The 18,123-nt window shown below is 41.7% G+C and overlaps 1 long non-coding RNA gene and 1 other non-coding gene across 2 annotated transcripts; both read left to right on the forward strand.

Annotated features, from left to right (window-relative positions):
* The first annotated feature begins 872 nt into the window (after positions 1–872).
* On the forward strand, positions 873–3,243 carry LOC130531527 (uncharacterized). The gene is made up of 2 exons (XR_008952129.1): positions 873–1,120; positions 2,970–3,243. It is a non-coding gene; the product is annotated as an uncharacterized LOC130531527 (long non-coding RNA).
* Positions 3,244–12,372: 9,129 nt separating this feature from the next.
* Positions 12,373–12,446, forward strand: trnat-cgu (transfer RNA threonine (anticodon CGU)). The gene has a single exon. It is a non-coding gene; the product is annotated as a tRNA-Thr (tRNA).
* Positions 12,447–18,123: the final 5,677 nt, after the last annotated feature.

Below are 18,123 nucleotides of genomic sequence, written 5' to 3' on the forward strand. Positions count from 1 at the left end.
AAAGGAAAATTCAGCTTCATTATTTTTTTAACATCAACATTTCTTCACTTTCTGACTGCGGATAGGCTCCTTCTGGACCTGGGTGCTGATAGGCCGGTCCAGTGGCCCCCTGCTGTTTTGAAATTAGCGAATGCTCAGTCTCATGCTCTTCCTCAAAGCAATTCCAACTGTGACTGCACATCATACTCTGAAATTTCTTGCACATCATCAAAAGCTTCTTTTTCCACCAAAATCAATTGCAAGGTTCTTCCAGCAGAGAATCTTTTAGCCATCAAGGTTCACTGTGATGGGGAATACACTGGCAAAGCTTTATTGTATCAAACCCCCAAATCACGACTGGGGTTGTACACACACACACACACACACACACACACACACACACACACACACACACACACACACACACACGCACACACATAATATAAATAAGTAGGGGGGGTGTAGGATGTGTGGTAGTTAAACATATGATCTGATATATGTTCTTCAAAGAGCATGAGCCAAGGCCAACGAGTCTCCCTTAAAAAAAAACAATTTAGTGTATAATTTCTCTTTTGATTAAAAATGAAATTGGGTCCAACGGGCCTGAGCACCACACAAGGGTTAATGCATTTATTTTAAGCTTCATTAAAGAATTTTCAACTCATCATAAAATAACATTGTGATGATAAAGTTACAAGTTATGGTAATGTGCTCCAATCCTAATTCACTTTGGAAAGGGATTACGAACAAATATTAGACTGTCGAACTCCAGAGATCAGACCAAATATGAGGGCTTTCCCTCTGCTCTCAGACGGGAAACATTTCCTTGGTGAATCCAGTCTCACCCTGATCTAGATGCATATCATGACTTGGAATTTGGGGAAGTGGAGCTCTATCTAATCGAGCTGTGACTATAGAGTCCATCAGCCTGTGGGTTGAAAAGTCCTCTTAAATCTTGATAAAAAAGAAAGTGAAGGCAATAAAAGCAGTGTAATGTGTCTTTTTATCCCTTCTAGAGGTCTGCTCCATCCTCGGCTCCTCGCTCTGCTCTCGATCCAAAATGCATAGGATTGAGGTCCTGCTCATTATTCTCAACCACTTCCATCTTCACAAGCTTTCAGAGATTTCCACTGCTGCTGAGGTGAGTCTGGCAGTTTTAAATCGTTAAAACCTTCAACATTGATGCATTTAGACTTAGAGAACATCAGAGCCAGCTTCCGTGGGTTAAGTCTGCTCGGTGGGTACAGTGAGGTGTTCAAAAACCAGCAACAGAAGTTCAGTTCACCTGTTTTCCTTTCTTTGGACCTGATTAACCTCCACAGTGTTGAGCTACTCCTCAGAGTCACCACATTTGGGCTCGAGTTAATTTTCAAACACAATCAATCAAACCAATGACGTTCAGGGTCTAAACTAATCATTTTATTTGATGCTGCGTTTAATGAATGGAGTCGTTTTGAGGTTTGTACGAGCTAAAGTTTGTACTCCACTTTAGTTTCTATTACCTTTTAACCAATTTCCATTTTAAAAATAAAATATCCTTTTTGGCTGACTAGAGGATGACCTTCCGCTTTAGTTTGGTTTTAGTAGCCTTACTCTTCCAAGGACTATTTTTCTTTTCAGAGGGAATACAATTTTAAAATTATATCTGATGTGACATCTTCAAATATGTTTATTGTGCTGATATTTGACTGTTCATGGAATAAGAACAATCAACAGTCCAAAACCAGATTTTTCTGACCATATTTCACATTGTGATCAGTCTCTTTTTTATGTTGGGGAGGAGAACACGCAAGAATGGATTTAAATGTCCCTTAAGCTGCCCCATACGGAGGTGCCCCATTCTTGATTTATTCTGAAAGTATTTAGTGTGACTGCTTCAGAATGAAATAAAATCATTTTGAAAAAGAACAAATCAGCAGCTTGGACTGAAATGCCACAAAAACAAGAATTACAACAACTGAAGGGGCTTTAAGTGATTGAAACCTAAAAATGATGGCAGTGATTGCAGGGAAAGATACAAAAACAGATACTTTAGTCCATCAGGGGTTGTGATCAATAAATCTAAACACGTGTGATTATGCAAAAACAGGTTATCCTGCAGGGAAACTCTAACGTGTGTATGAGTGTACAGCAACAATACTGCTACTGTGTTTTCACTTCCACTCGCTGTTGTCTGAAGACCGCTTTGTTCTTAAATTCCTTCGTCCATAATTCGAAATGGTTGACTGTCGTACAATGGAGCGAATCAACTTCTTGAAAGGGAGAGTCAAATTTTGGCGAATTCTTAATATATTCAGTCACTCTTTTTTCCTTTTAAGCGTTCAGTTGTGAAAAAAGGAAGAGCAGGAAGAAAAGAGAACATTATAAAGCTTTTGATTTTGACTGAGGAACTCTCCAGGGGTGCCCCCTGCCCCTTCTTTTCATTTTGCTAGAGAGTCTGTTACCAGAATATCAAATAACTGTGTTCTGGGTACAAAGAACGGGTTCATAGAAGATGCAGTATTATTTTAAGATGCTGATCTCCTGATATTTAAGGCACACGATCCCTTTCATCCTTAATTTATCACAATTTACGACACAGTTTGGGGAGCTCTGAGGGTATAAATACCTGCTTGGACTCATTAAATTTGAACATTCTAATATTGAAAAACATCAATTTACTTAAGAAGAGTGCCTTAACTTGGAACAAAGATGTTTTATAGCCTTAAAATATAATCCATGGCTATAATGATTTGTTCAAATCTCTTCAGTGACAAGCAGGTTTCATGGAATAAAGCGCGCATTAACATAGTTATTAGCATACTTATTTCTTCTTAAACCGCATCAGCATATTCATTTTCTGCATGCCTATGACTATGGTAGACACAACTGTCCCATGGGTGATGTCTCACCCGGCCACTAATTTTAGTGACTGGGGTCACTATTCATTCAGAAACCCCCAAAGTCCCAGTAGAGACATTAAAGTCTTCTCTGCAATGTTAAATCCCTAGAGCCTTGAAAATGCAGCCCAGCCCTGCCTTCCACCATAACAGCTTCTCTCCCTGAGGACCAATCAGCGAGTCTGTCAATAAAACACTCTGCTTTGTCCTGCCTGGATGGACCAACCCTGCATAACTGCTGCTGGACGCGTCACTGTGAAGACACACGATTCAACTTTCCCAGCTGCCAACAGGAGAGGGAAGAAGAAACCAACATTTTTCTTTTTCTTGTCTATACAAACCTTTTCCACCAAAATAAATGCTTGATGCCTGTTCAATACAACCAGATGGACGTACTAGATATGTATTTTTACATAGTTTTAGAAGGAAAAGCACAATTTCCATCTCATATTGCTTTTCTTTGAGCAGCATACTTTTCTCCCATAGACTATTCATTCTGTAGTTTTACACAACTTTAAATTGTGTCTGAATGTACAGATACATCCCAAACATTTCAGGGATGGTGATTGCAGAATCATATTTCTTATTTTTGTTCCTTAATGTGGCTTTACGAGACCTGCAGCACAAACAAAAACATATACACACGTGTGAGCACAATTTTCTTTTAAAATTAAAATTCCTCCCATTCTACTAAGCTCAAAAAAATTCTTTCAAAAGTCAGTCACAGAATCATGGTGTAGCTCAGGGGTTCTCAACCTAGTCCTAGCAGGCAGTTGGATGTTCTGTCATACCAAATAGACGCTGGGTTTAACTGGGATCCAACAATGTGTCACCCACTATACCCTATATAGTGCACTCATTAGGGTTTAAGCCGTTCTATAGGGTTGTCTGACTGTTAACAGTGGATCCTTGTAGCCTATAAATTGGATTCAGTGCTTCCCACAATGCATTGTGAAAAACAGCGTACCACCAATGCTCCCTAACGATGCAACCAATCCCATCATCCTTTGTGGCTGCACATGAGAAGTGGACATTGATTATTTATTAATAATTAAGTTAGGAATTAAGGGCACAATAAGTGGTGCACTCAAGCCATCTCCCACTGGAGGGAGGAGGTAACAGGGGATGTGTGCGTGTTTTCAGACACGGCCCTGAGTTAATTTGTGAAAGAAGTCGTCTTCCTTGTAGGGCAGGAAAAGTGGCTGGATCACGAGTCTTGTAGGACTGGGTTGATGCCTGGCGGTGGATTTATTCTACTACTCTGAGCAAGAGCTGAGAGAAGAGCTTCTATCTGCTCCATTTATTGCCAAAAGCAGGTACAGAGTGCTCATGCCACCGTCTTGAATCACTCATCCTGCACAGCTTGGCTACAGCAAGAAATCTGATCCATAAAAATTATGAACAGCACCCTTGACAAAGGGCATCCCGGATAGAACCTTTACTGGGAATTGGAAAGACTTTACAACTGGCAATGTGAACTGAGCACTTATTCTGACAATGCACACACACACACACACACCACACACACACACACACACACACACACACACACACACACACACACACACACACACACACACACACGCACAGACGAAAAGAAAATGTTTTACCTGCTTTGCAACCTGGACTTGCTCCTCTAACTTGTAATCAGAGCTCACTGGTAATTTAAATGGCAAAAGCAGGATGATGCATTGCTGATCCACCTGTATCAACACATGAAAAGACTTCAAAGGTGCCAGTGTCAACACAACAAAAAAAATGAATAATGCATACACACAAGTTCACACACACGGCGAGAGGATGCGAGTAATATTACAGACACAAACCCCAAGGGAAAAGAAACAAAGTCCAATGAGACCAAAAAATGCATCTTTCATGAGCTTGGCCCCGTGGCCCCAGAGTCCCTCAGCAGCCTGGCTGGTCAGCCGGCAAGCGGCCTCCCACCCAGAGGCTCCTGAATATCTTTCACTGCTTGCACCATGCCAGCATTTAGGCAGAGCTCCGGCTCTCATGCTATCAGATTACCATCACAGCCTGCTAACACACCTGGACAAATAAGCTATACGAGAGTATCCACATGCATCTCACGCACGCACGCACGCACGCACGCACGCACGCACGCACGCACGCACACACACACACACACACACACACACACACACACACACACACAACCAATGTCTCACTCCTCTTTTCCACTCTAATCCAAAACATCTTTTGTTGCCAAATTCTGATACATTCCTACTTGTAAACCACTAGAAAATATTCAGATATTTATTTTATCTTATGTAGAAACAGAATTAGCTATATTCATTGTTTCATAGCTGCATGCTGACCTGCTGACCTCCGACCCCACTGACCCACTCAACTCTTATAATAACAGCTTGTTATAATTAATGCATTTCCTTGATCTCTACCTTTCCTCTCCTCTCCTCTCCTCTCCTCTCCTCTCCTCTCCTCTCCTCTCCTCTCTCTCCTCTCCTCTCCTCTCCTCTCCTCTCCTCTCCTCTCCTCTCCTCTCCTCTCCTCTCTCTCTACCCCCCTCTCATCAGCAGGAGGGTCCCCCTACATGAGCCTGGTCCTGCTCAAGGTTTCTTCCTGTTAAAGGGGAGTTTTTCCTGCCACTGTTGCTTGTCTGGGGTCAGGCCCTGGGATTCTGGAAAGCGCCTTGACGACGCTATATAAATAAAGATTGATTGATTGATTGCAGTACTGATGAATTGTTGCTTTTCCAGTTTCCCAGTCTACGTGTGTCTGCGTTCCACAAAGGGAGACATGCAATTCATTCAGAAAGCTTTTCGGGATGTCTGGTGTGACTCATTTGAAAATATTGATATTTTATGAACAGGTCAAAAGATGTTCATAATTTTTCTATCATCATGCTTCAGCAACTGAAGATTTCAAGGTAGCAGACAAAAGGTTATAAAAATGTCAGTATGTTTGTACACTATATTGATTGTGTGTGTGTGTGGGGGCGGGGGGGCTTAAATCAGGGTCTCCTAAACTTGTAAGAGATTTTAACACTGGATTCTTTGGTCAAATGTTTTTTTTAAAATTTACATTCATTTCAAGGGGTGAATTGAAGATTTATTCAATTTTTGTTAAAGTAAAGTAAAAATCCAATACTGATCCTTTGAAAAAATGTTTTAAGGCTACCAGCACTCGGTGTTGTGTTGTGCTTGGTGTAATTCCTAAGCTGCTGGAGAAGCGCAATACAAAATAACAATCATGAAACACTTTTACAACGTTTGAAACAAATTTCCAATTAAATTAAAATTACAAAAACAGAACTTAGAAAAATCAAACAAAGTTACATTTTGAAAAGACACCCACTGTAGATGAGGATGCAAAACAAAGAGCAGATTATACGTATGAATAAGGAGTGGGACAATTTTTATGCTTTTATCTGCCCACAATTTTATTATTATTCTTTCAATAAATTATTTATGGGTTTTATGGGCCCTATCTAACCATTTGTGGGTGCAGTAAATTGCTCAAGGGTACCTTGGAAGCCCTCTGAAGGTATTCTGGCACCTTGCTTTACTATCAGAACATGCCTGCACTGGGGCTCGAACCGATAACCCTTCTGATCCGAGTTCTCTACAGACTGAGCCACCACCCTGCATAGGGCCCTGCGGTGAACTGCCGACTCATCCAGGGGTGGATGCTGCCTTCGCCCAACGTCTACCCCCCCCCCCCCCCCCCCCCCCGCAAGCCCGAAGGGGTTAAAGCAGTTAAGAAGACAAGACGAGACGGGTTTGAAATAAACTACACAACAACAAAAATCATTAAAATTCAAAAGAAGAAGTGAAGCTAAAATTGTGAACAAGGCTGTTGGAGGGCTAAACTCGAGCTCAGATGTTTTCCCCCTTTTGCAGAGTGTCGCTGATGCAGCTCGCCCAGTTTTGCCCTCACGGACGGGCCCTGGAGGTTTTAAAGGACGCGGAGTGGATGGAAGAGCCAGATATATTGTGTACTCACAGAAAACATTTTAATGATGGCCACTGTCATGATGTAATTTTGGGCATGCTGTTGAGTTTTCATGGTCTGAACATCAGATTGAGGACTCTGTAAACAAAACCTAATGAAGACGGGTTGTATCGTCAAAAGGACGGGTATCAAAACATCATCAATAAACAACTATTCCTATTATCATTGTGCCATAAATATATGTTGAACAGTTAGTTTGGATGGCTAGGGGTTAGGATGAGACTGGGTAATGTACTGTGTCTATGAAAGTCCCCTCAAATAGAGATGTGTGTGTGTGTGTGTGTGTGTGTGTGTTTGTGTGTACAGAACTTGCTAGAAGGTGAAATTTACAGCATCAAGGCAAAAACACACACTGTGAAGTGGGTAAGTGACAGCAGAGTGGAGCCACACCCACGGTTTACATTGTTAGGTGCACAAAAAAGCTCCTACAGATGTTTTTAAAGAAGGAGTCTAATTAGCTGTCTCAGTGTCTGCATGCATGCATGCATCAGGGAGCAGCAGTCTGTCAGCTTGACTGGAGTGTGTGTTGGTGATTTGTTTCTCCTAAGTTATGTTGACTGCATTGACATCCTTAGTTTGCCGCCTTTCAATAACAAGCTAACCTGGGGCTCCCATGATGACACCCCTACACACACAGATATGGAACAGTCAGAAAGCCGAAACATTTGCCCCCAGGCACTTTCAAATCATTACCCCCACCATGGCTTCACACCTTCATGCTTTGTTTGTGACAGCCCCTTTTCTCTGGAGCAGTGGGGGGTGTCGGTGGTGATCTGACTCCAGGTTTGTCACCAGCAGACATGCGCCTCGAACAGTTGTGAGAAAACAACGCTCTGCTACATTGCTCCTTTGCTTCCCAAATTCTTTCTGCCTGTTGGGAATCGTCTATCAGCAAAACTTTAATTTTGTGATTTCCAACATCTTTGCAATTAAAATAAGATTGAAAGATTTTAGGATTGCTGTGTAGCTGCAAGTGCCCTGCAGATAGTGGGTGCTGGCAGAGTGACAGAGCACAGGCTTTTAATCAGACACTGGCAGCCTTATCGTTGTATCATCGTTTTGTTTGTGATACCAACTACGACTTTTGTTACGAAAGTTTGGGAATGAAGAAGTTCCTTGGGAGAATCTCACAAAAGTTTCTGTTTCTTCTTCGTTTTGAGTCTGACTCCATTTAATCCTGACTGAAAAAACAACAGCGATCGAGAGGAAACGCAGCCCCTTTTATTTCTTAAAGAATCCTTAAAATTAAATGGAATCTAAAACTGCTCTCTAGACTTTGAGAGAGAGCAGCTGTGCCCGTCTGGTTTGTTTGTGTATTGGTGTCATAAATGGCCAATAAAGACAATAAGAAGGTTCCAACTCCACAGGATCAAAAGATGAAGCAGGAGTTTTGAAATGTGAAGGTTATTCAAAAGGAGGGGTGGGGCGATGGTAGCTCACGGTGAAAAACAAAGTGTTCTCAGTTCAAGCCCCGGCGTGGTCAAAATCTGGACAGTGTTGTGCCAGGACACCAGGGGAACTGGCGACTCATACAGGGGTGGACCCTGCCCCACCCACCCATATGCAGCTGGGATAGGCTCCAGCACCCTCCCTGTGACCCCAGAAGGGACGTAGTCTGACGTCTGGTTGGTGGCACATGCCCGTTTATGCCATGTTTTCCTAAAATTGGACGGTATCATCATCTCCACCCAGCACACTTGCATTGTTCTGCGTCCCGTGTGGGCTCTTTCTGCGTGGCTGAGCTGCTGCTCTGTACGCCTGCTCGATAGTGGAGCTGCAGCGACCGCTCCACTGTGTTTCCCTGCTACATGAGTTCAGGTTCCATTACACTTGGCTGATATGCTTCATGTGCTGGTTCCTTCTCTGGCCTTTCATGCAGTGATGGGAATTCTGGCTTTTTCATGCAAGCTGGATCATTTGCTTCACTTCAGACACTATCTGTCCGTTCAACTCCCTAATGGCTCTACATTCAGTCCTGCTGGCTTTAGAATCTACCCAAATGTAACCACATTATAGCCAAAACATGTACTTTAAACAAGCGGAGATAACTAATACTGAATGTCATCCAGGTCAAACTGAAGAGGCTTTTTCAGTTCTACTTACTATCTGGTGGGAATCCAAGAGTTGGATATTGTCCTTGTTAACTGAATGCTGTCGTTAGTGGTCATTTGCATTATTAAACTATTGTGAAATATTCTAGGGAGGGATCCCAGGACACCAGGTTGTAGGTTGGTTGGTAACTGGTGCTGTAAGACTCCTCCTCTGTTCAGTGAATGTTTTCCCAGTTAAATAAATTTAAACCATGTTTCTTCCCTGATTAATGCAGGCTGTCTTCAAATGAGCGTCCCTTATCTTTTTGGTGGAGACGGACGGCTGTCAGGTCCTGTGTTGAGGACTTGGCTCTTCTGTGTTGGGCCATGCGTCTGTGTAGCGGCTTTCTTCACTGCACTGGACCTCATGAACCGGGACGATCCACGCCTCTTTAATAATGCAAATGACCACCGACCACCAGTAACGACACCGTTCAATTAAGCAGCACACTACATAGAACTCTGGGATTCCCACCAGTTCATTTAGAACTGAAGAAGCCTCTTGGATACGAGGTGAAATGTCTTCGAAAATTGAATTGTCTTAAGCCAGGATTTTTTAAATATCATATTTCACAAAAGGATGTGAGGAAGAACAAAACATAATTGTAGCAACTCTGTTTAACACCACAAAAAAGCAGAAAGTCTGGCGAATAATTTGTTTGTTTTTGTTCCCTGTTAAACAGGCCAAAAAAAAAAATCTTCTAAATTAGAAATTATGGTTATGAGCCGATGATAAACATGTGTGTGTGCACTCTATTTTTGTACTAAATATAAGCGGCCCAAGCATCACATGACTAATTGGTACCTTTGATTGTGTTAACCTAACACACTTCTCTACTGTCAATTTTGAACCTGAAGCTGCTTTTTCGGCTGCCAGCAAACCAGACACATTTGTCCAATTGTGTGACGTCATTAAGGCTGTTTTCAGCTTCAGACTGCTAGATCTTGACATCTACAAGTCTAGAAAATCGTCCATGAGAGCAAGCCGAAGCATCTTGATGTCATACTCTGAAGGTATAAACCACACTGGTACGGTCTTTATCTTGCCTGCATTCTAAATACAGGTTGGCTACTTCACGCAGAACACTAACAAGCACTTGTTCCACTCTTGAAATCATGTTTGATTACATGAGCTAATGCAGCATCCGGTGCCTATTTAAATTGTTCTTACATCCAGGAGGTGTGAAATTGTCATCTGGCCAAATGATTTCAGTGTTTGCCATCAGAGGATTAAAATGTTAGAATCCCGTTAACCATATTTATGTCTGTGGTCTCCCTTTGGTTTTGATTTTTAAATAAACATAAAGAAATACAACCCTATCATTATGACAAACTCATAATTATCCATCAAAATTCTCCCTAATGCATATTTGACAACTTAGGTGATGCAGGTCCAACATCATCGTGATGGTTAAAATGGCCCTGAAAGATGTGGCTAATGGACCGGTTGGAACGTAGTGGCTTTAGCTAATCATTTAAAGTAGCTCTGATATTGAGTGCTGCAGAAATAATTGGTTCATCAAGCAATATAGATACATTATTCCATCAAGAGGGGTGGCAGGCAAGATTCCGCATCCTGACAATGCATTCAAAGCATTTAATATCAGTTACTGCCTTTGTGGTCAGCCAAAGGAGTTGTCATTAAACACAAGCACAATAGCAAAGTTGGATCTTCTATGGTTGCCAATCTCAATGAGATGGAAAATGGTCCTTGACAGGACCCTTACCCCGGGCATTTTTTCTGTATTTTCCCTTAAATATTACCTCAATTCCCCTTTGTTTGAAAGACTCGAATAAGTGACAGTTTGCATCTGTAGTACCCAAGTTGGCCCCAAATGGACAATTTTTCCTGGGAATCGGATTAAAACCATATTCATAATGAAAAGGATGAATACAAATGTTGATGTGAATAAGATTCCGGGACACAATTTAAACTCTGATAAGACAGTTTTGCTCCAAAAGGCAGCAAACTGATAAAGAGTTTTTTATTGAACACATAGCTTGACTTAAAAAACAAATTAAATCAGAGATATCATGGTTTATATTTTCATCCCAGATTTAACAATTTTACAACAAGACAAAATCCCTCCTGGACTTTTAATTTGCTTTAAACCAAATAAAAACTCCAACAATAAAAACTTTAAAGAAGTTAATGGAAAGAATCCAAAAATATTGCCTCTATTATTATGTTTTCTTATCAGTTATTTATATTCTAACATATTTGAAAAACCTCTAGATTATTTGCAAGAAGGTTCGTTTTGATAATGTCTTTATTCTAAGCTCAAATCTAAGACAGCATGTTACAGCATCAGAGGTTCATTAGAATTCTCATTTTATTTATCTGCACAGAAGAGTGGAACATGCTTCTTGGTAAATCACGGCTGTGCAAGGGGATATTTTCAGATGCAAACCTCTCAAAAAGATAATGGTTTGCTATCCTAGCCAATCTCAATGGTAATGGAAATGCTCCCCCCACCACTCCTGCTAAAGCTTTGCAGAGTGTAGATGCAGAGGACGGCTCTTGGATTGATATAACAATGTGCATAACAAGAGAAAAATACAAATGATAAAAACGGAAAATGCATAATCACATTTGGGACTTGGGACTTTTGCCAAGGTTGGTAAAGTGTTTAATTGAAGTGAATCACCCTTGTTCAAGCTTTCCTATTCTTCAAATTGATGATTTTGAAGTAGCTAATGAAATAATGACTTAAATCCTTGCAATTAATTGGTAAATTACAGGCTATTATGAGATTAAGAGTGTGGTTGCTGGTGGTGTGTACCTGTATGACATTTTACATGCTGGTAATTGGCAAATAAGGGCAGGACTGAGGAGAGCGAGACAAGGAGAGCTGTCCCTTTTCTCAACGGACCAGTAACTCATTATTCCTGTTCAGTGAGGTGGAGAAACTCTGATTTCTTGGGAATACCTCACCAGATCCATTGACAGAGAGTACACACAAACAGATCATTCAGTGTTCCTGGGAGATGTTCCACTGGTTGTGTTGATAAATGTGTGACAGGTAGTTTTAAGTGGAAATTTAAGCTGTTTGCACCATAATGAAATGGATCTCTTGAGCCTTTTGTCTGCACTGCCCCAAATGGAAAAAAATAAAAAATAAATCCCAGCTAAATACACTAACACCTGTTTTTTTTCCATCAGGGACGGTAATTGTTGCAGAATCAAATGAGTGAGGTTAAAAACACACAACAGCTACATGCACTGATCACAGCTGACCCAGCTGGGGGAGGAGTCAGCGGCTGGTTTTTATTTTGCCTACGTTTAGGTTGTGCATGAGTGCATGGTTAGTGTGTATTCAGCTGTCTTTCAACAATTTCTGCTGCAACAGGAAGTTGTAGAAATAGTTACCACCATAGAGAATCCATATTTTATTAATTCAGCCATTAAAATTCACATTGCTAGCAACAGGTGTGGCGCTGTAGCTTAGCTGGTCAAAGCGCCTGTCTCGTAAACAGGAGAGCCTGGGTTCGAATCCCAGCAGTGTCTCTAGTATTTTTTTGGGTGGAGTGGTGGCCGAAGGGCTAGAGAGGTGAGTTTGTGACCAGGAGGTTGCTGGTTCTTATTCTTCAGATAGTTGTGAAGGACAAATGTCATTAAACTGATGTCAGACTGAGTTCTCTTGGTGCTAATATAATGAGTTACTAAAATGTCTTCAAAGGTTAAGTGGCGTCTTTCAAATGTCCGTCACGGATGGCACATTTCATGTCTGGAGTCTAAATTCTTGTCTGAAACACACTTTTGTGTCATTGGTAGGTTGTGATTTTAGAAAGCGTCTTGTGAAAACATTTGATTGACAGCTAAGAACTAGCACATGGTGATAACTCTGTCTGCAGGGGTCTGGACCGACAAGGGTTGTGGGTTCATGCCCCGGTTTGGAAGGTTGGAAGCTGTTCTGGTGGTAGGAGGTGGTGCCAGGACACCTTCAGAGGACTGCCAAGGCACCCTCGAGCAACGTCCACGATCCCCAAATGCTCCTGTAGACCCTGGATGAACTGGCGACTCATTCAGGAGTGTACCTGCCTTCGCCCATGTGCAGCTGGGATCAGCTCTAGCATCCTCCCCATGACCCTGAAAGGGGTTTAGGGGTTAAAAAAAGAAGTGTGGATGTGTAAGTCTCATGTCGTGTGATAGCTACTGATCCTCATCATCTCTGGACATGTGCAAACAGACAAATACCACAGGTGTGAGAAAAGTAAAGGGAGATACGATATTATCAGAGTCACCGAGGAGTAAGTAAAGGTTTTAATGCACTAGCACAGACATCCACGGCCCAGAAGATATACCGCAGAGCTCTCCACATACATTTGGCCCATATAGGCAAAGCTGTGTGAGTAATGAGGTTTTTACACTGCAATAGATGAGGTGATGAAGGAGAGACAATACATAGAAAGAGGAGGACGACACATCCCGCTGCTTATTTTGATTTTTTTAGACATTCTCTCAGTAAAATATACAAACACACGAGCTCAAACATTACGGAACTATCAGTCGCGAGCAGAGCTATTCCGTCTTCATCTTTAAATATTGAGGTCAATACCTCCAACTGTCTCTCGCTTTCTTCGTTTTCTTCTGAACGCGTTTGGATTACAGGAGGTGTATCGGAATGATCTCTTCTCACGCTCCAGCACTCAGAGAAGAGGTCACATCATTTACATGCACACATAAACAGAGGGCCAACTTTAGAGCAAAGCATTTCCTCATCCAGAACACAAACTGAACTATTTAAAAGGCATAAATTATCTTTTATCGTAAGAACACTTTTATACTCGCTTAAATTAATCTCTCTATTACCATAACCACACACAGGAAGTATTTTCCATGGCCACGACTGTCAATGTGTCAATAAATCACTTAACATGCAATAATAACACACACACACACACACACATACACATTTAAATGAATGAAAAACAGCATTAACATGTTAAAAATGTGGCTTCAACAGCTTCATGTTTTATGCACCTATTTCGTTCTCTGACTTTTTATTAAAGGTGAACACACACGTGCACGTGCACTGGCGCACGCACGAGCCGCGTTGCTACTGGTGCGTTGAATAAAGATGAAATCCATTTGAAGGCTCGCAAGTCGGTGATTCAATAATAAGAACACATGAAAAAGGAAGAGATTAAAAAATGGCTGAGTCCGCTAGTATTACTGCTATGGAGAATTACTACAGCAACTGTCTACACTAATATTTTGTAATAACCATCTCAATTGATTCAGCTGTGAGGGAAATAAACAAGCAATGATAGAGACATTAGGGGTGTGCGGGGGGTCATACTGGAAAATTGCCTGTGATGCCCTTTTTAGAGCTGATATTAGCCGGATCACGAGAGCTCACGCAGACATTTAACAGTTAGGCTCTATTCAAGGGCTGCAGCTCATTTCTCTCGTTCTTTTGATTCGATACTCATCACTTGAAACAGAAACTGGTTTTACACCATGCCAGATTTGTTCTCTGAGGAGTGAGAACTGAGAATTGATCTCTGAGGAGCTGTGAGTGCAGACAGACAACGGGATCTGTTTCAACATCTGAACATCACAAAGCTCATTAGAAATAAAGATGTTTTCCAACATTTAGCTACAGCAATTCCCCTTCAGTCGTACTATACATGAATTTTAATGTCGGGTTTGATGTTTTGCCAATTTCCTTCACCTTGCCTCAATTAATAAAGTTAATTTGTTTCCATTTTTCTTGGGGGATCAAAGTCTGATCATAAAACAGCAGCTATAAAATTCACGCGATACACGCAGCAGCTGTTAAAATGCTACCAACCCTGTGGAGGGGTGGATATCTGGCCATGTCCTGTGAGAAAATGATGGAGACACATGATCATCTGATCACAGATTGAACGTGGCTGATCCACAACCAGACGGCAGCGTGCGCTGTCCTCTATTGCTGCCGTTCGCTGTCTTCATTCCATCATCAACTCAATACCAAATTGAAATTCACATTCTCTTTCCTGAAACCCAGTTTCGTTTTTTCTTTTCCTTTTGTCTGCACGGAGAGCCTCTGAGGCTTCCTGGCAACAGAAGACAAAGAGATGGAAGACAGAAGTCTCAGAGAGACCGGAGGGACGGTAGTCATCCGGCAACTCTTGGAGCAGGACCACAGCAATCTGTCCCGGAGTCCTGCATTAGTCAAATGGATGTTGCCATGTGCAAGTTAAGATTAGGAGACATTCATCAATGCAGCGGTGGACGTAAATGCATTACAGCTCAGGAGTAAACAAGGCTGCGGCGGGTGGGTGAATCAATGTGCATAATTAAGAGGATAATATGGAACAGCCATCAATCTTTTGGCCATTACTAAGTACATGCAAAATCCATCATCTAATCACACTCATACTTGCAAACTCTAATCAAATGTCTTTTCATTCTATCGCTGTTATTAACACTATTATTTATTGCCTTTTTATTTCTTCCTTTGTCACAATTTGTCAGTGGGTGTAATGTTAATAATCTCCATTATCAATGGAAACCAAATTATGTTTCCCTGGCAGTAGGGTTCCTTCCTGACAGCCCATCTTCCAAATTGCAAATAAAGAAAGTACATTTAAGTCATTCCAGATGCCAATTGTCAATACGCTTCGATTGTAATCACTTCATCAAATAAAAGAACTGGTGAGGGGAGCGCTCAGGGATAACCAAAGAAAGCATTGCTAAAGCTAGTTGCTGGAAAAAAGTTTGCAAATCTATAAATTACTGCCAAATTTCCTCTCTAAATTAAAAGAAAAGGATTGTGGTTAAACTCAGAGCAGAGAAACTCCATGAATTATAAAGGGTGGCTCTATTTAACACGCCACTGCTATAGATCTTATTATAATAGCGCGCAGGTTATTAAGGCGAGATCATCACTTTTGGCACAGTGGTAGATATCCTTAGCTGTGTGGAGCTGATTAAACCATTGTGTGACTTTTAGTGGGCTGTACAAACACAGTTCGGAGGAAGACAAAAAGTCTTGTTAAGGTAGGTCGCCCTTTTAATCAGCGCAAGAATGTCAGAACTCAGCTGAGGTCTGTGTGATTCCAATGAAGCTATCACGCTGACCTTTTCAAGATGACAGTGTTTTGTCATACATATTTTTTCCCCTTTCCATATAAAAGAAGGTGTAGAAGCTAGCTCCAAGAGCAGACATCTTTCTTTACGCCCTCGTCCGTGAGTCTGTTTGCTGACCTGATGAGGGCCCAGTTGTGTCCTCAGTGCTTCCTTCATGTGTCTGCTATCCTTTATATTACCCTCTGCCTTACAGGAAACACTCTCTGCCCAGTGCTGTAATGTTCTGTTTACCCCATTTTGTGGGAGTCAAAGAGGTGAAGACGGCACTGGTCTGTGCGTGCGTCTACTCCGAAGGCACCATACAGTATTGGAAAGTTAACCTACTGACCTCTTGATGTTGTTCTCGACTGGGTTGTTGAGGCCTGTGGTGATTATGTTGACTAAGGTGGCACCTGTGTATCTGTAGCTAGCTTGTGGGTGAGTGTTTCTAATAGACGTGGCGTCTCCCATGGCGCAACCATGTTGTTGCCTGTGGGAACCTTTCTTGTAATTGACACTGATTGTAAAAAGGCAGCGTTCCAGCAAACTGCGAGGACATATCTCGCTTCCATCGCTTTCTGACAGTCGCCACTGCCTCAGTTGCTGCTGATAATAGGTCTGTGTGGGGCTCCCTGGACCCACTGGAGCAACCCTGCTTGAGCATCTCCCTTTGACGACTGGCAGGATCCGGTAGTGGTTCCAGCTCAGTGGTTTCCCACTTTTGGGATATTGATATTCAAAAAGGTATTTTTGCACTGAAGAGGGAGGATGATACGTTAATCCTGAGTGGATCTACTGAGAGCCACCTTGGGCAGCCATCAAGTTTGGATCTGCTCTGAAGTTGGGCCTTTGGTTCCGACGCACATTTGACCTTTCGCCTGCTGTTGTGTTGTGAACCTCTGGAGAAAATGTCTCTTTTGAAACTTTTAAAATTGGATTATTTTTCCAGGTTTCCTTTGCTGTGTTATGCTAATTGTGACGAGGCCACAAAACCTTGACGGCTCCTCTAGCATGGATGAAGCTAGAAGTGCTGTCACTCCTAATCTCGTCTGGTTGACTTTGGCATCAAGTGCATCTCCGGTGACAATAATCTGTCTTATCTGACTGTGTGCTGGTAGGAAGATCTTCTTCTGACAGTTCTCCCTCGACTGTAGCCCGGCGGAGCAGCCTCCTGGATATTAGTCTATACTGTCGGCATCAGGGCAGCGGTGCTTCCTGTGTTCTAGCAGCTTCCCAGATACCATTTGTGAATTGTCTGAAAATGAAAAATAGATGAGCTCACCTGCTTTGAATTGAACCACATTTTTAGACTGCTGGTTGTGGATTTCAACGACAATACCATGGGTAAATTATGTCTTTTGTGTTGATAACCAAACACACCCACTCACATCTGGATTGTTTTCTGCAGTTGCACCCGGTTCAGTCTGTATTTGTTTTCCACTTCAGATTTATGTCTTTTAGGAGGACCTGATATCTTTTCTCAGCACAAAGCATGTGGGAGCCAGGGTTGTGCAGTTGTGTGTTTGTTCTCCACATGTCGGTTTAAGTCGTGCATATATCGGTTTACGCAGACAATATAACAGTTTATTTACAAAAAAACTCTTCATCAAATGATCTACCCACATTTTTTTCAATTAAGCTGAAACATGGACTTTGATCAAAAATGATTTGAATTTCTTACATTAGTTTTTTACAATGCTGTTGCATTAGAAGCAATGATCAAACACCAATTGCAACTTGATAATGTCACAATTCCCTCTTGGGGAAATCCGAAACGTGCCCACACAATACTCTTTGTCCCTGCTGCTTCTTCCATTTGATTCTCTATTGTCTTCAGTCACAGTGTGCCACCCCTGCAGGAACATAGCCTGCCATATAGTAACTGCAGGATTTTCTTTGATTTTCGCTCCAATATTTTTTATGTACCATCCAGAATATATTTAGTGTTTGGTTCTAATGGTTCCTTTTGTCAGGACATAAACAGTTTGTCAGATGAATGGATCAAGGAACACATGAGTTCTACATAACTAGTATTTTTGAGTGGAAAATGACACCTCTTGTCTTCTGTCTTTAGCTGTTGCTCAATGATCTTCGTCATAGCTGCAATGTTGTTGTTTTTTTGTCA

This window comes from Takifugu flavidus, chromosome 9, assembly GCF_003711565.1.
Source record: "Takifugu flavidus isolate HTHZ2018 chromosome 9, ASM371156v2, whole genome shotgun sequence".
NCBI classification, from domain to species: domain Eukaryota; kingdom Metazoa; phylum Chordata; class Actinopteri; order Tetraodontiformes; family Tetraodontidae; genus Takifugu; species Takifugu flavidus.